Here is a 19,869-nt window from a genome sequence, read left to right as displayed (position 1 = left end):
GATGACATGTAGGAAACCTTGAAGATTACACACACACACACACACACACACACACACACACACACACACACACACACACACAGAAACTAATAACACATTCAGTAAAGTGGCAGGGTAAAAATAAAAATCAATTGTGTTTCTATGCACTTACAGAACTATCCCAAAAGAAAATTAAGAAAACAATTCTATTTACAATAACATGAGAAAGAGTAAAATACTTAACAATCAGTGTAATCAAGGAGATGTGAAACTTGTACACTGAGAACTATAGGACACTGATGAAAAAAATTAAAGCACATGTGAATAAATGAAAAGACGATCCATGTACATGGATTGAGAAATTTAAATTAATATTATTAAAAAGCCATAGTACCCAAAGCAGAATCAGGGTATTTAAGCAGAATTAGAGAAAACAATCCTAAAATGCATATGGAACTATAAAAAATACCAAATAACCAGAAGAACTTTGAGCAGGAAGAGTAAACCTGAAGGTATCACCCTTACTGATTTAAAAATACATTACAGGAGTTCCCATCGTGGCGCAGTGGTTAACGAATCTGACTAGGAACCATGAGGTTGCGGGATCGGTCCCTGCCCTTGCTCAGTGGGTTAACGATCTGGCATTGCCATGAGCTGTGGTGTAGGTTGCAGACGCGGCTCGGATCCCGTGTTGCTGTGGCTCTGGCATAGGCCGGTGGCTACAGCTCCAATTGGACCCCTAGCCTGGGAACCTCCATATGCCGCGGGCGCAGCCGAAGAAATAGCAACAACAACAACAACAAAGACAAAAAAAAAAAAATACATTACAAAGCTACAGTAATTACAACAGCGTGGTGATGGAATAAAAGCACACAGAATAAATATTCTAGAAATAAACCCACACATATCAAGTCAACTGACATTTTACAAAGTTGCCAAGAATACATGTTGGGGGGAAGATTAAAAAAAGAAAAAAAATCTCTTCAGTAAGAGGTGGTCTGAAAGCTTGATGTCTACCTGTAAAAAAGATCTGAAGCCATAAAACTCCCAGAAGAAAACATAAAGAAAAAGCTTCTTCTTCTTTTTTTTTTTTTTTTTTGTCTTTTTAGCTATTTCTTGGGCCGCTCCCGCAGCATATGGAGGTTCCCAGGCTAGGGGTTCAATTGGAGCTGTAGCCACCGGCCTACACCAGAGCCACAGCAACGCGGGATCCAAGCCACGTCTGCAGCCTACACCACAGCTCACAGCAACGCCAGATCCTTAACCCACTGAGAAAGGGCAGGGACCGAACCCGCAACCTCATGGTTCTTAGTCGGATTCGTTAACCACTGTGCCATGACAGGAACTCCAGAAAAAGCTTCTTAATGTTGGCCTTGGTAATGATTTCTGGGATAGAACACCTAGAAGTTCAGGCAAAAAAAGGTAAGTACTATTAGACTAAAATGAGAATCTGGAAAACCTTCGACAAAATTAAAATACTACCCATAGAGTGGTATCAGATATTTCCAAACCATAATGTGATAAAGTGATAATACTCAGAATATACAAGGAAGTCATAAAACTCAGTATCAAAAAGGAAACAGGAGTTCCCGTCGTGGCGCAGTGGTTAACGAATCCGACTAGGAACCATGAGGTTGCGGGTTCGGTCCCTGCCCTCGCTCAATGGGTTAACGATCCGGCGTTGCTGTGAGCTGTGGTGTAGGTTGCAGACGCGGCTCGGATCCTGCGTTGCTGTGGCTCTGGCGTAGGCCGGTGGCTACAGCTCCGATTAGACCCCTAGCCTGGGAACCTCCATATGCCGCGGGAGCGGCCCAAGAAATAGCAACAACAACAAAAGACAAAAAGACAAAAGACAAAAAAAAAAAAAAAAAAAAAAGGAAACAAATAACCCAATTAAAAAATGCACAGAGGACCTGAATAGACATTTCTCCAAAAAAAAAAAAAAAAAAAAGAAAAGAAAAGAAAAGAGAGAGGCACAAATAATCAACAAGTATAGGAAACTGTGTTCAACATCAGTCATCATCCAGGAAACACAAATCCAAATCACAGTAAGCTATCCCCTTCCATCTGTTAGGATGGCTATAATCAAGAAACGAAAGATGACAAGTATTGGTATAGATGTGGAGGAAAGAGAACTCTTGTACATTCTTCGTAATAATGTAAATTGATGCAGCCACTATGAAAAAATATGGAAATTTCTACAAAGCTGAAAATAGAACTACCATATCATCCAGAAATTCCACCCCTGGGTATATATCAAAAGGAATTGACATCAGGATATTTTGAAGAGATACCTGCATTCCCAATGTTCTTTACAGCATTATTTACAATAGCCAAGACATGGAAGCAAACTAAATGTTCATCAGTGGATGACTAGATAAATAAAATGTGGTATACACAAACAGTAGAATATTATCCAACATTTAAAAAGAAGGAAATTCTGCCATTTCTAACAACATGGATGAGCCTGGAACACATTACGCTATGTGAAATAAGCCAGACACAGAAGGACAAATACTACAAGATACAGCTTACATTAGGAATCTAAAGCTGTATACTCATAGAAGCAAAGAATAGAATGGTGGTTGCCACATGCTGGAGTGAGGGGAAAATGGGGAAGTATGAGTCAAAAGGTACAGAGTTTTAGTTGTACAAAGTTAAGTGCTGTGGATTTACTGTACAGCATAGTTCTCATAGGTAAAAACACCTTATTGTATATTTTAAATTTTCTAAGAGGACAAATCTTAAAAACATTTAAGTGTTTTTATCTTTAAAAGGTTGAGGGACAGGGGGAAGCTATTGGAGTTGATGGGTATGATAATGGCATAGATTGTGGTAGTGGTTTCATAGTGAATAATTTTCTCCAAGTCATCGAGCTATTTATATTAATTATTTACTGCTTTTTGTATGTCAATTATACCTCAATGAAAAAAATTCTTTTTTTAAAGAAAGCTATGGTGGGAGTTCCCATGTGGTGCAGCGGAAACAAATCTGACTACAAACCATGAGGTTTCAGGTTCGATCCCTGGCCTTGCTCAGTGGGTTAAGGATCTGGCATTGTTGTGAGCTATGGTGCAGTTTGCAGATGCAGCTTGGATCCTTTGCTGCTGTGACTGTGATGCAGGCCGGCAGCTGTTGCTCCAATTTAACCCGTACCCTGGGAACCACCATATGCCATGGGTGCAGCCCTAAAAAGCAAACAAACAAACAAACAAACAACCATAGAATAAAACAAAACATACAATCTATGATGTTTTAAAAAAAGAAATATTACACCTTTCTCTTACTTGAATGATCAAGTAAAGAGAACTTATTTTTGGTAAACCTGTCATTTTTTAAAGCACATCATTTACAGTCTTTAGTACTTAAACTTTTATTAGTAATTCACCTCACAACGGACTGCAACACAACTGAGTGTTTCAATCCCAGCTAAAAACTACTGCATTAAGTTTCTCAGTTATTCTGGTTCTGCACTTTCAGTCCTCTCTCCCCTGGATGGCAGTGTTGTTCTCCAAAGTTCACATTGTAATTGAAACTTGGAATCTTTTAAGAGAACAATCTAAATGAATGGCTTATGATAACACTTTTGAATTAGAAGGAAAATAGATTGATCTTTCAGATTTTATATTTTTTAATGTGTAAGATTAACCCCTCAGGTTTCAATTTTTTACTTGAACCACTAAGACATTAAGATTCAATGTATATATATATATATAAACATATCAGACAATTTTATATATATATAAACATATCAGACAGTTTTTTATATATATATATGTGTGTATATATATATATAAACATATAAGAGAGTGTAACTAGTTAACTGTATCGGAGACAAGTAGTTGGCAAGTCACTGGACTATTATGTTTGCCAAATCAATCCTGTAACAGATTTGTTTTGGCCTAAATTGCATGTCAGTGTTTAATGGAGTTTTTAAAGTAGATTTGTTACTTTTTATCTCTAGGAAATCTAAAGAAAATTTTTTTTTAAAAAAAGTTTCTTTTCTTTTTGGAGTTCCCATCGTGGCACAGTGGTTAATGAATCCGACTAGGAACCATGAGGTTGCAGGTTCGGTCCCTGGCCTTGCTCAGTGGGTTAAGAATCTGGCGTTGCTGTGAGCTGTGGTGTAGGTTGCAGACACGGCTCAGATCCAGCATTGCTGTGGCTCTGGTGTAGGCCGGTGGCAACAGCTCCGATTCGACCCCTAGCCTGGAAACCTCCATATGCTGCGGGAGGGGCCCAAGAAATGGCAAAAAGACAAAAAGATTAAAAAAAAAAAAAAAAAAAGAAGTTCCTTTTCTAGGAATTTTAGACCTTGAAAAATTTCAAATAGCTAGTTAACATTACATTGTTAAATTTTACAAATCTGAGGGGATGGAGCTGACACACTTAACAATTTAGCATTTTGGCTAAGAGCTTTGGCTCTGGAAATCCACCTAATAGAAAATTCTAACTATCTCTTAATAGCTGTATGCCCCTGAGCAAATTATATTAACTCTCTGTGACAAGATTTCTTTATTTATAAAAATGAGAATGATAATCACCCTTATAAGATTGTTGTGATGATTAGATGAAAACACAGTGTCGAGTTCTTAAATATTTACCTCTCAGTAGTTTAAATTGGCTCTCATTTTCCATTATCTCATCTGATCTTGACAATTTTGTAAGATAAACGGTACCTATGAAGGATTCATGTTTTACGAATAACAAATATACCTTTGGTCATAGAGGTAATAAGAGGGCAATCCAAGTATCTTGACATAAAATTGCTGGTGTCAGTTTTACAACAATTCTATAATATGAATATAAATTACATTAATAATTTATGACCAATCTTTCCCATTCACCTGATTATTGATTATTCTGCAATTAATAAGCTAAGACACTTTATAAACTATAAATCTTAATATATATGATTTATTTCTTTTAATTATTTGCCATTTAGGTTAAGACACACCCAAGATTATGCAGCAAAGCCTGTGATAATTTAAAGCCAAGTTAGTTCAGAAAACATTTATTAAAGCACAGTTCATATTCATTTTCAATAAAGTGATTGGATTTGATTCACCTTAATCAACATTTTTGAGCATCATTTTTGTGAAACATTGTGCTAGGTTCAGTAGGAGATTTTAAAAAATCATTACGATGTTGTCCTTGTCCATGTTCATCATGGACTTACAGAGTAATAAATGATAACTTTAATAATTCTAACAGCAAGGCCACTATATTAAGTGCCATGGAAAGAATATCATAGGAAAGTGGGAAAAATTTGAGTAGAAGGCTTCCTAGAAGAAGGTGGGTTTTGAGGGTTTTTTTTGTTTTGTTTTTTTTTGTTTTTTTTAGGGCCACAAAGGCGACATATGGAAGTTCCCAGGCTAGGGATCCGTTCGGAGCTGTAGCCACCAGCCTACACCAGAGCCACAGCAGCTCAAGATCAGAGCCCCATCTCTGACCTACACCAGAGCTGAAGGCAATGCCAGATCCTTAACCCACAGAGCAAGACCAGGGATCAAATCCACGTTCTCATGGATGTTGTTCGGGTTCATTAACCACTGAACCACTAGGGGAACTCCTTGAGGTCTATTTTGAAAGAAAGGTGGCACTTCCTTAAGCAGCTGTAGGATGGGGAGAAAAAAAAATCCCAGTAGAGGAAATTAGTTAAATAACAGGTTATAAAAACACTCTTTCACACATAAAACATCTAAAAGATTTTTCATTCACTCTTCAAAGTTTCCAAACACATTGTTAGACAGACATAGAAATTAAACCCCTTATATTTCTTAAATATATCCCCCCTACAAATACCTCTTAAAAAACTTCCTTAAGTTACTGAAATTTTTTTTTTTTTTTTGTCTTTTTTTGCTATTTCTTTGGGCTGCTCCCGCGGCATATGGAGGTTCCCAGGCTAGGGGTCGAATTAGAGCTGTAGCCCCCGGCCTATGCCAGAGCCACAGCAACGCGGGATCCGAGCCGCGTCTGCAACCTACACCACAGCTCACGGCAACGCCAGATCGTTAACCCACTGAGCAAGGGCAGGGACCGAACCCGCAACCTCATGGTTCCTAGTCAGATTCGTTAACCACTGCGCCACGACGGGAACTCCCAGTTACTGAAATTTTTAAAAAGTGCAATAAAATCTTTTGAGACAAAAGCCAAACTTCATGAATCTTAATAGAGTGGGAGAAGTGTTTTTTTTAAATACCTGAGAATTTGTGGATTTACAAATGAATAATATTTAAAGGAAATTTTGCTGCAGTTATATTTAAATATAAACATGGAAATTTGGGATAGGATGAAGTGAATGGTGTGAAAGCCTGTTCGAAGAAGACATTTTTAATTGAACATACCATCAAGGAGCAAAGGATTTATAGCAAATCTTTTGGGTTACATATCCATCAAGGCCGAGAAAGAGATGAAGTATCTTGGGAAGTTATATTGAGCATATAATTTAGCCTTTCCTTGAAGAAGTTCAATGCCTTTTCCCTGGTAAGGATTAACAAGGTAAGAGGAAGAAACTCCATTATTTTCCACAACTCAATCAAGTTTCTTCAAAGTGCCATCTCTGCTTCTTCACTTTTGAACTCTTGTGTCATTTTGAAATCCCCTGTCAAAACTGAACTGAAACTCTGCATGTCAGAGTCTCTAGTAAACTCCCATGCATTCAACTAGATTTTAGGGTGCTCTAGGTACAAGATGTTATCACTTTCCTTTGCTAGCATTGACCCCTCCTGAATGTGTTAGTTGAGCCATTGATTCCTTTCCTCTTTTGTCTCCCACATGTATCATTGCCTAACATACCAGTCCTGACCATAGCTATATGGACATTTATTCAAAGAATTACCGACCCACATGTCAATGGTGCTGAGGCTGAGAGCTGCTAATCTATGTTCATGTCCATAATGACCCACTTTACAGTGAGGTACCAAGGGCCTGGCTGTGGGGAGAGGACAGGTGTGGGTACAAAACATGAGGGAAAAGGGGGGTTTGTCTGTAGAGAATTTTAGTTACAATCCTGACTAAAAGTCAACCTGGTTTTATTATCACCATGCATTAGAAATTCTAAAAAAAAAAAGAGTGATAAAAGTTTTCTTCCCCAAACACAAATATTTTATCAATTTAACTGTAAATAAGTAGGTCAATATTACTATAAATAAGTATAATTTAAAATTATAGATATAAGCTTTAAATTAGCAAAATTTTAACTTTAATAAACATTGTATTTTATATAAAAGTAAGTTTGGAGAACTGCTAGTTATGCAGTAGGCCTATGACACATGCAGACCTAGGGAGACTTACTCAACAATAAGTTTGTAATTGTTTAGAATCAACTGAGTTCACTTTTTGATATAGTTCCTTTGCAATCTCTGTGATAGGACAAATTCATGCATTTAACATTGATTCAAAATAAAAAATGATTGCTGTACATGATCTTTAAAGTTATCTTTCGTTTTCTAGTGTGAGGTTTTAGATGAGGTTAATCAAGCAAAAAAATTATGAACAGCTGGAATTATCCTTGAGCAATGTATGGTGAAACACTAAGCTTTAAAATAATTTCTTTTATTATTATTATTATTTGTAATAGTTATTTCCCCAATACAATTTGTTTCTACTGTACAGCATGATGACCAGTTACACATACATGTACACATTCTCTTTTCACACCTTATCATGTACCATCATAAGTGACTAGACATAGTTCCAAGTGCTACACAGCAGGATCTCATTGCTAATCTATTCCAAAGGCAATGGTTTGGATCTATTAACCCCAAGCTCCCCAACCACCCCACTGCCTCTGCCTCCCCCTCCCCGTTGGCAACCACAGTCTATTCTCCAAGTCCGTGATTTTCTTTTCTGTGGAAAGGTTCATTTGTGCCTTATATTAGATTCCAGACATGTGATATCGTATGGTATTTGTCTTTCTCTTTCTGACTTGCTTCACTCAGTATGAGTCTCTAGTTCCATCCATGTTGCTGCAAATGGCATTCTTTTGTTCTTTTTATGGCTGAGTAATATTCCATTTTGTATATACACCACATCTTCCTAATCCAATCATCTGTTGATGGACATTTGGGTTGTTTCCATGTCTTGGCTATTGTGAATAGTGCTGCAGTGAACATGCGGGTGCATGTGTCTTTTTTAAGGAAAGTCTTGTCCAGATATTTGCCCAAGAGTGGGATTGCTGGGTCATATGGTAGTTCTGGCTATGTATAGTTCTCAAATCTTTACTATCTACCATAGAAATCAAGCAATAATAAGCTCAAGAACATAGATAATATGATGTAGTGAAAAAATAGGAAAGGATCAGTTTTTAGTATCTGTTACCTTTGTTTCTAATATTGTTTAATTATACATTTTCATAAATTAACTTTTAATAATGGCTATGTTTTGCAACAGATTATCTTAGTTTTTTCCTCTTTTGGTGTATATTTACTCTGAGGAATATCATATACCCCTAATATTTTATCTTTCTCTTGAAACATTCCCAAAATAAAGTTTTGTGTAATATTTCACAGTATTAGGTCTGTAATCAAACACACTTAGAATTTTCTGTGTGATTCATAATGTAAAGTAACATTCATAATGTATACTAAATCCTATGATAATTATGAAATAACCTACTCAACCATGTTTAAACTAATCCTTTCCAATCTCACTGGAACACAGATGACATCATGGTGCATTTATTAAATCTACTTAAACTGTGTGTACAAGTTTGGGAAATATTGTCATAAATGTTGATGTAATCTAATTTGTATATTCAGTCGTTCCTTTTATCTGAGCTCAAAGAGCAAATTTCCAGCTGTCTCTTTTAAACCCAAAAGTACTTCAATATTATATTGTCTAATATTAGGCCTGTTTCTATATCAGTGACTTGAAGATGAAGACCACCAAAGTACACTTATAGTTAAAAAATTTGGGTTTGTAACTGGTTATAGTGATGGAGAATGTACAACAGTTAAATGTAGGGTATCTCACTAAGATGTGAGAAGGAAGTTATTGTAGGATTTGAATTTAGTTTGAGTAATTTTGGAGAGGATCCAAGTAAGCAGGGGCTAAGATTGGGTGCTGTCAGAAATAGAGGGCAAATTTATGATTATCTCAACCAATTTTATGTATGGAGGGCTAGCTAGAGTGAGAATAGAGTGGAGTTGTTAAAGAAGTAGCAGTAATTTATTTTAGCTGAAGGTGGGGAATGTTTGGTATTTTGAGGATTTCCCAGTGATCATCTTTTTGTCTTATTTAGTCATGGTTTCAGTGTTACGCTGTTTGATGGGCATCTTTGTTGAGATTATTTATGTCCAAGAGCAGAAGAAAATGGCTCAGCTGTTAGCATCAAAAGGACTTGTGATAACACTGAAGTCTACCTGTGTGTATCAGAGCAGGGCTCCAGTATCAGGAGCTGGAGCTGTTTTTCTGTTTTTTCCTTCCTTAAATTCTTTACAGTAATTGTTCCTTGTTCTGTATGATTTATTGGTACAACCTTAGTCATCCAAACAAGAAACATTTGGTTAATTTTCATCTCATTTTTCTTATCCTTGACATTTTAGAGACTTGTCGATCACCAATTTCAATCATAAGTATCCATAAAATATCTTTCAGAATTATTCCTTCACCTCTTATCTCGTTCCCTTAGATTCAGGCTCCCATTTTCTCTTACCTTAACAGTTGTAATTTCCAGAAAACAAATATTCTTGATTCTAGTTTTATAGCCAAACATGTTGTCATCTCACTCTTATCAAAAACTTCTTACTGAAACATAAATAATATAATGTCATTCCTCCATTTTACAAACTTAGTGACTCACTTTATCAATATATTTTATTATGAAAGTATAAGCACCTACCCTTGCTTTTTAAGGTCCTTGAAAATTTAGTACATATTAACTTTACGATCTCACTTTATACCTAGTCCTAACAGTCATCATATATGGTCCATGCGCTACAATTCATTCAATAAATATTTGTTGAAAGTTTTTATTACAGAACTTCTTTGGGCCATGTTATTTATCTTAAATAAGTTTTTAAATTATATGGCCATTAGTGTGCTTGTGTAATATCTGTCTCCATATTAAACTCTAAATTCAGTGTCAGTAGGTACACATCTAGTTTTTCTATTTTATTATTCAGCAGTGGTGAGAATATTCAGGCTATTAACATGGACTACTTATGTGCATTTTGCACCCTGGAGTTATATAACAAGTGTGGGGTGGAATTAAGTACCTGGTTAAATTCAGAATATTTTGAATAGGAAATAGCAAAGTCAGACTTTCTTAATATTCAATACTGTTATCAACAATAGAAGAATAAAAACTGCATCAGTGTGAGCATCAAGGCTGATTGAGCAGTGGACTAAATAATTCCTCATAGAAATGTAGAATTTAGTGAATATAAAGTAACAATGGTTAGGGTAGCTTTCTGACTAGATGTTACATAGATCTGAAAATTAGAACTCTAAACTGATGTGCTGAGACATTTCCACAGTTCATAAAGCTAAGGTATGCTAACTAACTAGATGCTACCAAGAGAATGTTTAACTAGATTTAAGATACATGGAATAGGATTCAGAATGCTTCTATGTTTAATACTAATATTAGAACTTATTAGCCCTGTGGCCTGAATAAGTCCATTCATCTTTCTGAACCCCAATTCTCACCTAAAAACTAGGGTAGTGAATAGATGCGCTGCATAGATTATCTTAAGGTTCTGTAAGATAAAAGATGTAGCATTTTACTACCTCAAATGCCTTAGAAGTCTCTCAGTTGTCTTGCATGAAGGAGTCGTGATGTGTAATTACAATTATTATGTTCTATTTAAACTAAAAGATAAATTTAGAAGGATAATTTAAGGTGTTCTCTACTTTATGTTTCTGCTTTTCATGTTTAAAAGACCAGATCTGATCCAATGAAGCATCACAGTAGAACTTTGAAGGGTTCAGCATATTCTAAGTTAATCCTTAGGCCATCAAACTCTATCCAATATTGCCTTCCTCCATACCTTATGTCCAATTGATCTCACTTTTCTTATCCTTTATAATACTTACTGCTGTGCTTTACAGTAGGACATGATTGTTTATCCAAAGAAAAGGGAACTATATCCAATCTCTTTTGATAGAATGTGATGGAAGATAATATAAGAAAAATAATGCGCATATATGTATGACTGGGTCACTTTACTGTATAGTGGAAATTTACACATTGTAAATCAACTACACTTTAATGAAAAAAATTAAAAAATAACCAAAAATAGTTATTGTTGAATTTTCTAGTTTGTCTCTTTTTAGTGTAAAATATCATGTATTGCTAATTCTTTAATAAATGTGACAGAGATTGAGAATTTCTTCTGTCACCTTTTCCCCTCTGATATTGTAAAAGAATAATTGATTCTTTTTGTTTGTTTTTTGCCTTTTTTTAGGGCTGCACCTGAGGCATAAGGAAGTTCCCGGGCTAGGGGTCCAGTCAGAGCTGCAGCTTCCAGCCTGTGCCACAGACACAGCAATGCCAGATCTGAGCCATGTCTGTGACCTACACCACAGCTCATGGCAATTCCGGATCCTTAACCTAATGAGTGAGGCCAGGAATGGAAACTAAGTCCTCATGGATAATCGTTGGATTGCTACTGCTGAGCCACAATGGGAACTCCTGCATCACTGATTCTTTTCATGTGGATAACTAAAAATATATTCAGCCACCCAAAATATAGATTCTACTTTAGCCTCCTTTACAGATAGGTTGGCTACCTTACAAATTTCTGACCAAAGGGTTATAAATGAAAGTGGTAGGTAGAGCTTATGTTGAATTGAATGTGCTTATTGCTCTTCTTCCTTGCTACTGGCTAGAACATTAACATAGTGGCAGATACTCTAGCAATATTTAAAAACACATAGACAAAAGCCACATAAAGTAATGATGATGTCACTATTTGGAATGAGTTTGAGTCCCTTAATACTTCATTGAATTGTCATACTAAGACTAGGCTTTTCCTTGAGTGAAAGGAAATATAAAATAAAACTTGTATGTTTTAATGACTTAAATTTTGATTTTCTGTAACATTAGGGTGACCTTAATTTTCTCTGACATAATAATAGTGGCAATTATATTTTTTAAAATTTTGTATGATTTAGCTACCCATTTGTCACTTTCCCTCCCATATAATTATCTATCTGTCCAAAAGAACTTAATGCTGTATGGCAGGATAATATTATAAAACATCAAAATTATATCTGCCTCCTTTCCCTGTCCCCCCTTCCCATACATTCACCCAAACCCTGAGAGCTTCTTCCCTTCCTAAACAAAAGAACAAGAATTACTCAGAGCAGAGAATAAAGGCTGTAGAAAGTATTAAGAAAACAAACAAGCAAAAAATTTTAAAAACTCAGCCACTGGCCAAAGTAGAATTCAGAAATCTTACAGTATACACACACAGTGTTAAATATCTTACTTGGATAAACTGGATAGAGTGTATGGCCAGAGGAGAAAAAGAGTTGAAAGAAACATGGGGTGAAATAATGTGCTGGAGAAACTAAAAGCCTCTGCCAAAGTTCTAGAAAATATTGTCTCTCAATTACTGAAAGCCAGCTTTGCTGTAGAGAATTAGGTTTCAATTAAACTTGTCTATGCCAGTCTCACATCTCCATCCAATACATCTTTTAAAGGCATGATGCCCCAGGACAACTGAAAGCCTCTACAAATTTATTCTGAGAGACTTGGACATGGAAGCTTGATTTTTGACATGAAAGGCAATCTTGCATCTATTCAAGGTAAGACAAATGAAAACAGTTTGAAATTGCACATGAATTTAAACTTTTTTGAAGTTTACAAATATATAAACAGTTTATTCTGGATAAACTTATAAAATGATTGAGGCAAAGGGAAAATAAAGGCAGGAAAGTAAGATGGAAGTGGGACAAAAGTTGATAAAAAGTTGATACACAAAATGGATGTTACAAGGTACTGTACATTTTTTAAGGTCATAAGTTAAAATCTAAGATTATGGTGGTAAATATAGGGAGAAATATAGTAATTTTGATGCTCAAAATGTCTACAACATAAAATCTTTCTTGTACTTTAGAAGTATAATCAATATTGATATTAAGATTCTAGAGAACTACCCTCAACTAGGTCCTTATCCATGAAACTACCATGTTAAGACAATCTCAAATTTTTTATAGTAAACACAGTCATTGTTCTTGTTGTTTACTATTTATCTGACCTTAAAAGAACGCTTGCATTTTGTGCTCTACAGCTTGAGGGCATCCAAAGTTTTAATTCACCAAGGTGTCATTTTAAAATATTAAAGATCAAGTTAAAAAAACAAAGGTGTGGGGAGTGGCTCATCTCCCAACCTTGAGAGATAAATAGGATCTGAGATTACTTTCTGCTCTAAACAGCTAGAAAATTGGATGAAATATATGGAATTATATATATATAGTTCACCCCAAAATGGTGATATTTTAATTCCATTATTGCTTAATTAGGGTTTCTTGGATTTTGCTTGTTTTTATTTATTTTTATTTTTTTACTGTATTTTATTTTTTTATTACTCAAATGAATTTATCACATTATCATAACAATCCAATTTTACAGGATTTCCCTCCCACAGTCCAAGCATATACCCCCACCCCCAAACTGTCTCCTCCAGAGACCATAAGTTCGTCAGTGACTGTGAGTCAGCATCTGTTCTGCAAAGTAGTTCAGTCTGTCCTTTTTTCAGATTCCATATGTCAGTGAAAGCATTTGATGGTGGTGTCTCATTGTATGGCTGACTTCTCTCAGCATGATAATTTCTAGGTCCATCCATGTTGCTAAAAATACTGGTATTTCGTTCCTTTTTAATGGCTGAGTAATATTCCATTGTGTATATGTACCACATCTTCTTGATCCACTCCTCTGTCAATGGACATTTAAGTTGTTTCCATGTCTTGGCTATTGCAAATAGTGCTGCAATGAACATCAGAGTACACGAGTCTTTGTGAGTCATGGTTTTCTCTGGATAGATGCCCAGGAGTGGGATTGCTGGATCAAATGGTAGTTCTATTTTGAGTTTTCTGAGGAATCTCCATACCATTTTCCACAGTGGTTGTACCAATTTACAATCCCACCAACAGTGTACTAGTGTTCCTTTTTGTCCACACCCTCTCTAGCACTTATTGTTTGTAGACTTTTTGATGATGGCCATTCTGGCTTGTGTAAGGTGGTACCTCATAGTGGTTTTGATTTGCATTTGTCTAATAATGAGTGATGTTGAACATCTTTTCATGTGTTTTTTGGCCATATCTATGTCTTCTTTGAGAACTGTCTGTTTAGATCTTCTGCCCATTTTTGGATGCAGTTGTTTGTTTCTTTGGTATTGAGCTGCAGACGTTGTTTATAAATTTTGGAGATGAATCCCTTGTCAGTGGATTCAGTTGCAAAGATTTTTTCCCATTCTGTGGGTTGTCTTTTCATTTTGTTTAGGGTTTCCTTGGCTGTGCAGAAACTTTTAAGTTTAATTAGGTCCCATTTGTTTATTTTTGTTTTTACTGTCATTACTCTAAGAGGTGGATCTGAGAAGATGTTGCTGTGGTTTATGTCAGAGAGTGTTTGGCCTATGTTTTCCTCTAAGAGTTTTCTAGTGTCTGGTCTTCTATCTAGGTCTTTAATCCATTTGGAGTGTATTTTTGTGTATGGTGTTGGGGAGTGTTCTAATTTCATTCTTTTCCATGTGGCTGTCCAGTTTCCCAGCACCACTTATTGAACAAACTGTCCTTTCTCCATTGTATATCCTTGCCTCCTTTGTCATAGATTAGTTGACTTTAGGTGCATGGGTTTAATTCTCAGCTTTCTATTCTGTTCCACTGATCTATATGTCTGTCTTAGTGCCAGTACCATATGGTTTTGGTGATTGTTGCTTTGTAGTATAGTCCTAAGTCAGGGAGCCTGATTCCTCCAGCTCCATTTTTCCTTCTCAGGATGTCTTTGGCTATTCTGGGTCTTTTGTGCTTCCAAACAAACTTTAAAATATTTTGTGTTCTGTGAAAAATGTCCTTGGTAATTTGATAGGGATTGCATTGAATCTGTAGATTGCCTTAGGTAGTATAGTCATTTGATAATATTAACTCTTCCAATCTATGAGCATGGTATGTCTTTCCATCTATTTGTGTCATCTTTGATTTCTTTCATCAGTGTCTTATAGTTTTCAGAGCACAGGTCTTTTGTCTCTTTAGGTAGGTTTACTCCTAGGTATTTTATTCTTTTGGATGTGATGGTAAATGGGATTGCTTCCCTAATTTCTCTTTCTGCTCTTTCATTGTTAGTGTATAGAAATGCCATTGATTTCTGTGTATTGATTTTGTATCCTGCAGCTTTGTCAAATTCGTGGATGAGCTCCAACATTTTTCTGGTAGAGTCTTTAGGATTCTCTAGGTATAGTCTCATGTCATCTGCAAATAGGGATAGTTTTACTTCTTTTCCAGTTTGGATTCCTTTTATTTCTTTTACTTCTCTGGTTGCTATGGCCAGGACTTCCAGAACTATGTTGAAGAGTAGTGGCAAGAGTGGACATCCTTGTCTTGTTCCTAATCTCAGTGGGAATTCTGTCAGCTTTTCACCATTGAGAATGATGTTCGCTGAGGGTTTGTCAAATATAGCCTTTATTATGTTGAAGTAGGTTCCCACTGTGCCCACTTTCTGAAGGGTTTTTACCAGAAGTGGGTGTTGGATTTTATCAAAGGCTTTTTCCGTGTCTATTGAGAGGATCATATGGTTTTTATTCTTCAGTTTGTTAATGTGGTATATCACACTGATGGATTTGCGGATATTGAAGAACCCTTGCATCCCTGGGATAAATCCCACTTGATCGTATGTACAATCCTTTGAATGTATTGTTGGATGTGGTTTGCTAGTATTTTGTTGAGCATTTTTGCATCGATGTTCGTCAGTGAGATTGGCCTGTAGTTTTCTTTTTTTGTGGTATCTTTGTCTGGTTTTGGTATCAGGGTGATGGTGGCCTCATAGAATGAGTTTGGGAGTATCCCGTCCTCTGAAATTTTTTGAAATAGTTTCAGAAAGGAGTTCCCGTTGTGGCGCAGTGGTTAATGAATCCGACTAGGAGCCATGAGGTTGCGGGTTCGATCCCTGCCCTTGCTCAGTGGGTTAACGATCCGGCGTTGCCGTGAGTGTGGTATAGGTTGCAGACGCGGCTCGGATCCCGTGTTGCTGTGGCTCTGGTGTAGGCTGGTGGCTACAGCTCCGATTGGACCCCTAGCCTGGGAATCTCCATATGCCAAGGGAGCGGCCCAAGAAATAGCAAAAAGACCAAAAAAAGAAATAGTTTCATAAGGATAGGTGTTAGCTCTTCTCTAAATGTTTGATAGAATTCACCTGTGAAGCCATCTGGTCCTGGACCTTTGTTTGTTGGAAGTTTTTTAATCATAGTTTCAATTTCAATTCTTGTGATTGGTCCATTCATCTTTTCTATTTCATCTTGGTTTAGTCTTTGAAGATTGTAGTTTTCTAAGCATTTGTCCATTTCTTCTAGATTTTGTTTTATTGGTATATGGTTTCATATAGTAGTCTCTTATGGTCCTTTGTATTTCTGTGATGTCCATGGTTATTCCTCCTTTTTCATTTCTAATTTTATTGATTTGTGTCCTCTCTCTTTTTTGCTTGATAAGTCTGGCTAGGGGTTTATCAATTTTGTTGATCTTTTCAAAGAACCAGCTTTTTGTTTCATCTTTTCTATGGTTTTCTTTGTTTCTAGTTCATTGATTTCTGCTCTGATCTTTATGATTTCTTTCCTTCTACTAACTTTAGGTCTTGTCTGTGCTTGTCTCTCAAGCTGCATTAGATGTAAAATTAGCTTGTTTCTTTGAGCTTTTTCTTGTTTCCTGAGGTGGGCTTGAATTGCTATAAACTTTCCCCTTAGAATGGCTTTTGCTGCATCCCATAGGTTTTGGAGTGTCGTATCTTTGTTGTCCTTTGCTGCTAGGTATTTTTTAATTTCCTCTTTGATTTCTTCAGTGATCCGTTGGTTGTTTAGTAGCATGTTGTTGAGTCTCCACGTGTTTGTGTTTTTTTCAGCTTTTTTCTTGTTGTTGATTTCTAGTCATACAGCATTGTGGTCAAAAAAGATGCTTGATATGATTTCAGTTTTCTTAAAGTTACTGAGATTGGATTTGTAGCCCAGGATGTGATCAGTCTTAGAAAATGTTCCATGTGCACTTGAGAAGAATGTGTATTCTGTTGCTTTTGTATGGAATGTCCTATAAATATCCATTAAGTCCATCTAGTTTAATGTATCATTCAGGGCCTGTGTTTCTTTATTGATTTTCTGTCTGGTTGATCTGTCCATTGCTGTAAGTGGGGTGTTAAAGTCCCCCAGTATGACTGTGTTATTGTCGATTTGTCCTTTTAAGGTCGTTAGCAGTTGCCTTATATATAGTGGTAAACCTGTGTTGGGTGCATAGATATTTAAAATTTTTTTGTGTGTGTGTGTTTTTGCTAATTCTTTGGGCCACTCCCATGGCATATGGAGGTTCCAAGGCTAGGGGTCTAATCGGAGCTGTAGCCCCCAGCCTAAGCCATAGCCACAGCAACACAGGATCCGAGCCGCATCTGCGACCTACACCACAGCTCATAGCAACGCTGGATCGTTAACCCACTGAGCAAGGACAGGGACTGAACACCCAACCTCATGGTTCCTAGTCAGATTCATTAACCACTGCGCCACGACGGGAACTCCTTAAAATTGTTATATCATCTTCTTGGATTGATCCTTTGATCATTATGTAATGACCTTCTTTGTCCCTTAAAATATTCTTCATTTTAAAGTCTATTTTGTCTGATATGAGTATTGCTACCCCAGCTTTCTTTTGATTCCCATTTGCATGGAATATTTTTTTCCATCCTCTCATTTTCAATTTGTATGTGTCCCTAGAAGTGAACTGGGTCTCTTGAAGACAGCATACATGTGGGTCTTGTTTTTGTATCCATTCAGCCAGTCTATGTCTTTTCGTTGGGGCGTTTAGTCCATTCATGTTTAAGGTAATTATTGATATGTATGTTTTTACTGACATTTTATTAATTGCTTTGGATTTGCTGTTGCTGCTTTGGCAGTTTTCTAGCATCAGATGACTTTTTGGCCATCTAGTCTAGAATACTAAACAAAAGTAGGAAAAATGGACTCATAAAATTGGTAGAATGATGAATCACTCATCTATAATAATTTTGAATGAAAAAAGAAGCCCGAAGCTATAGTTTTGATTTCAGTTTTACTTTTTAATTAATGTTTTTGCAAAGTAAAGAAATGATATATCCTCTTGGGATAAATGTGGCTTTTTTTCAGTTTTCAAGAACTGAACCTTAACTTTTCATGTTTCATACTTAATACAAGAAAATCTCATAATATTAAATGTAGGGATCAATTTCCATGTTGTATGATTATATATTCTTAATGAAAAATGATCTCTAAATGATCTTTAGAGATAAAAATGATCTTTTATATCCTATGTATATTGGAACATGATACCAAAAATAAAAATGCATTTATTAAATGGTTCTTAATTTTTAATTAAGCATAATTTTCCTGTGGTCATGCATATTTTATATATTTATGAGAAATCAGATGTACTCTTAATTGGCTTTGCATTGAGGTTTTCAGTATAGCACCACTCTTATGTCATAGCCAAAATAATTATATCATCACTTCTTATAGAGTAAAGGAGTCCTGTGAGTTCCTAGGTTAGTGTAAGCAGAAGTATTGGAATAGCATACTTGGTCTAACTCTGCAGCTAGTTTAAGAAAACAGACTATGCTTCTGGTTTTGTTGACTCCATAATGTATCAGGGTACATAATAGTAACAGGCTCATATTATAGTATTATGGTTCTTAAAAATATTACTAAATCAAAAATACTGAGATGATATATCAGAACTACTCTTTTCTAGTTATTTGCATATTTTAGCTTATTATTGAATATTACATTTTTTTCAATGGGAATGTCTTTTAATGTATTAATCTTGTAAATATCTCTTAATTTCCACGCTTCCTTGTAATTAGCATTCTTTGATTGTAATATTTGGGCTAGCAGTAGACAGGCAGGGAATGATCAGATTTTAGTTCAATGTTAAAAATCTTTCTTAACAATCCACACTCATTTCCTGATTCTGAAGCCCAGAGTCTCACCATACAAGTCCACATTTGTATTAAACTTCATGTTACAAAAGCATTTCATTGCATTTTCCCTAATCCATACGCTGTCAACTTTTATTAAATTCTCGACTTCCCTTACTTCCTGAATAGTGGCTGGCTCAGTGATCATCCCAGGAACCTGAGACTGTCATGGATTTTTCCCTTTATCTTGCTTTTTGCACCAGTTGCTACGGCCTGTTGACTCATTTTCCTAAACATATCTCATTTTTCTCCATGCTTCTTCATTCCTACTGCCATATTTCTGGATCAGGCATTAATCATCTGTTATCTGCCCTTGGAATAATCCTCTTAGCTGGCTTTTCTGCTTCTAGAATGATGCCATCCTATCTAAGCTCTATCCTACAGAGTAATCTTTGTAACAAGAGTATATAATTATATCACTTCTCTCTATACAGTTCTTCAGTGGTTCCCCACTGCTCACAGGATAAGTTTTAAACCATTTCCACAGAGAATATAGCACCTTGTCTTTCTCTGTGGCTTTCACTATTAGAACTCCCATCTTTGCACTTTATATACCACAGATGCTCAACTACTTGTAATCCCTAGAACACTTATCACCACAGACCTCTGTGTCTTTACTCAGGCTATTCCTACTTCTTGGAAATCCCTTCCTAAGCTGTCTGCCTAATAAATATCCACTCTTTCTGCAAGATTTTGGCAAGATACCTACATCTTCTTCTCTCTTTCCATCATTCATAACTTCA

The 19,869-nt window shown here is 36.1% G+C and overlaps 1 long non-coding RNA gene across 5 annotated transcripts in view; it reads left to right on the top strand.

Annotated features, from left to right (window-relative positions):
* Positions 1-19,869, top strand: part of LOC102160311 (uncharacterized) — a 462,347-nt gene that overhangs the window by 7,072 nt on the left and 435,406 nt on the right. For all 5 annotated transcript variants that reach the window (XR_014838658.1, XR_014838661.1, XR_014838660.1 and 2 more), the window contains exon 3: positions 12,631-12,735. This is a non-coding gene — a long non-coding RNA (uncharacterized LOC102160311). The remainder of the gene's footprint in view (positions 1-12,630; positions 12,736-19,869) is intronic.

This window comes from Sus scrofa, chromosome 2, assembly GCF_054392235.1.
Source record: "Sus scrofa isolate SSC_HxYL_T2T_F1_AM1 chromosome 2, Sscrofa_HxYL_maternal_Yorkshire_Landrace_v2.0, whole genome shotgun sequence".
Taxonomy (NCBI): Eukaryota; Metazoa; Chordata; class Mammalia; order Artiodactyla; family Suidae; genus Sus; species Sus scrofa.
The sequence above is the reverse complement of the archived record's forward strand: the minus strand, read 5'-3'. Positions and strand labels throughout refer to the sequence as shown.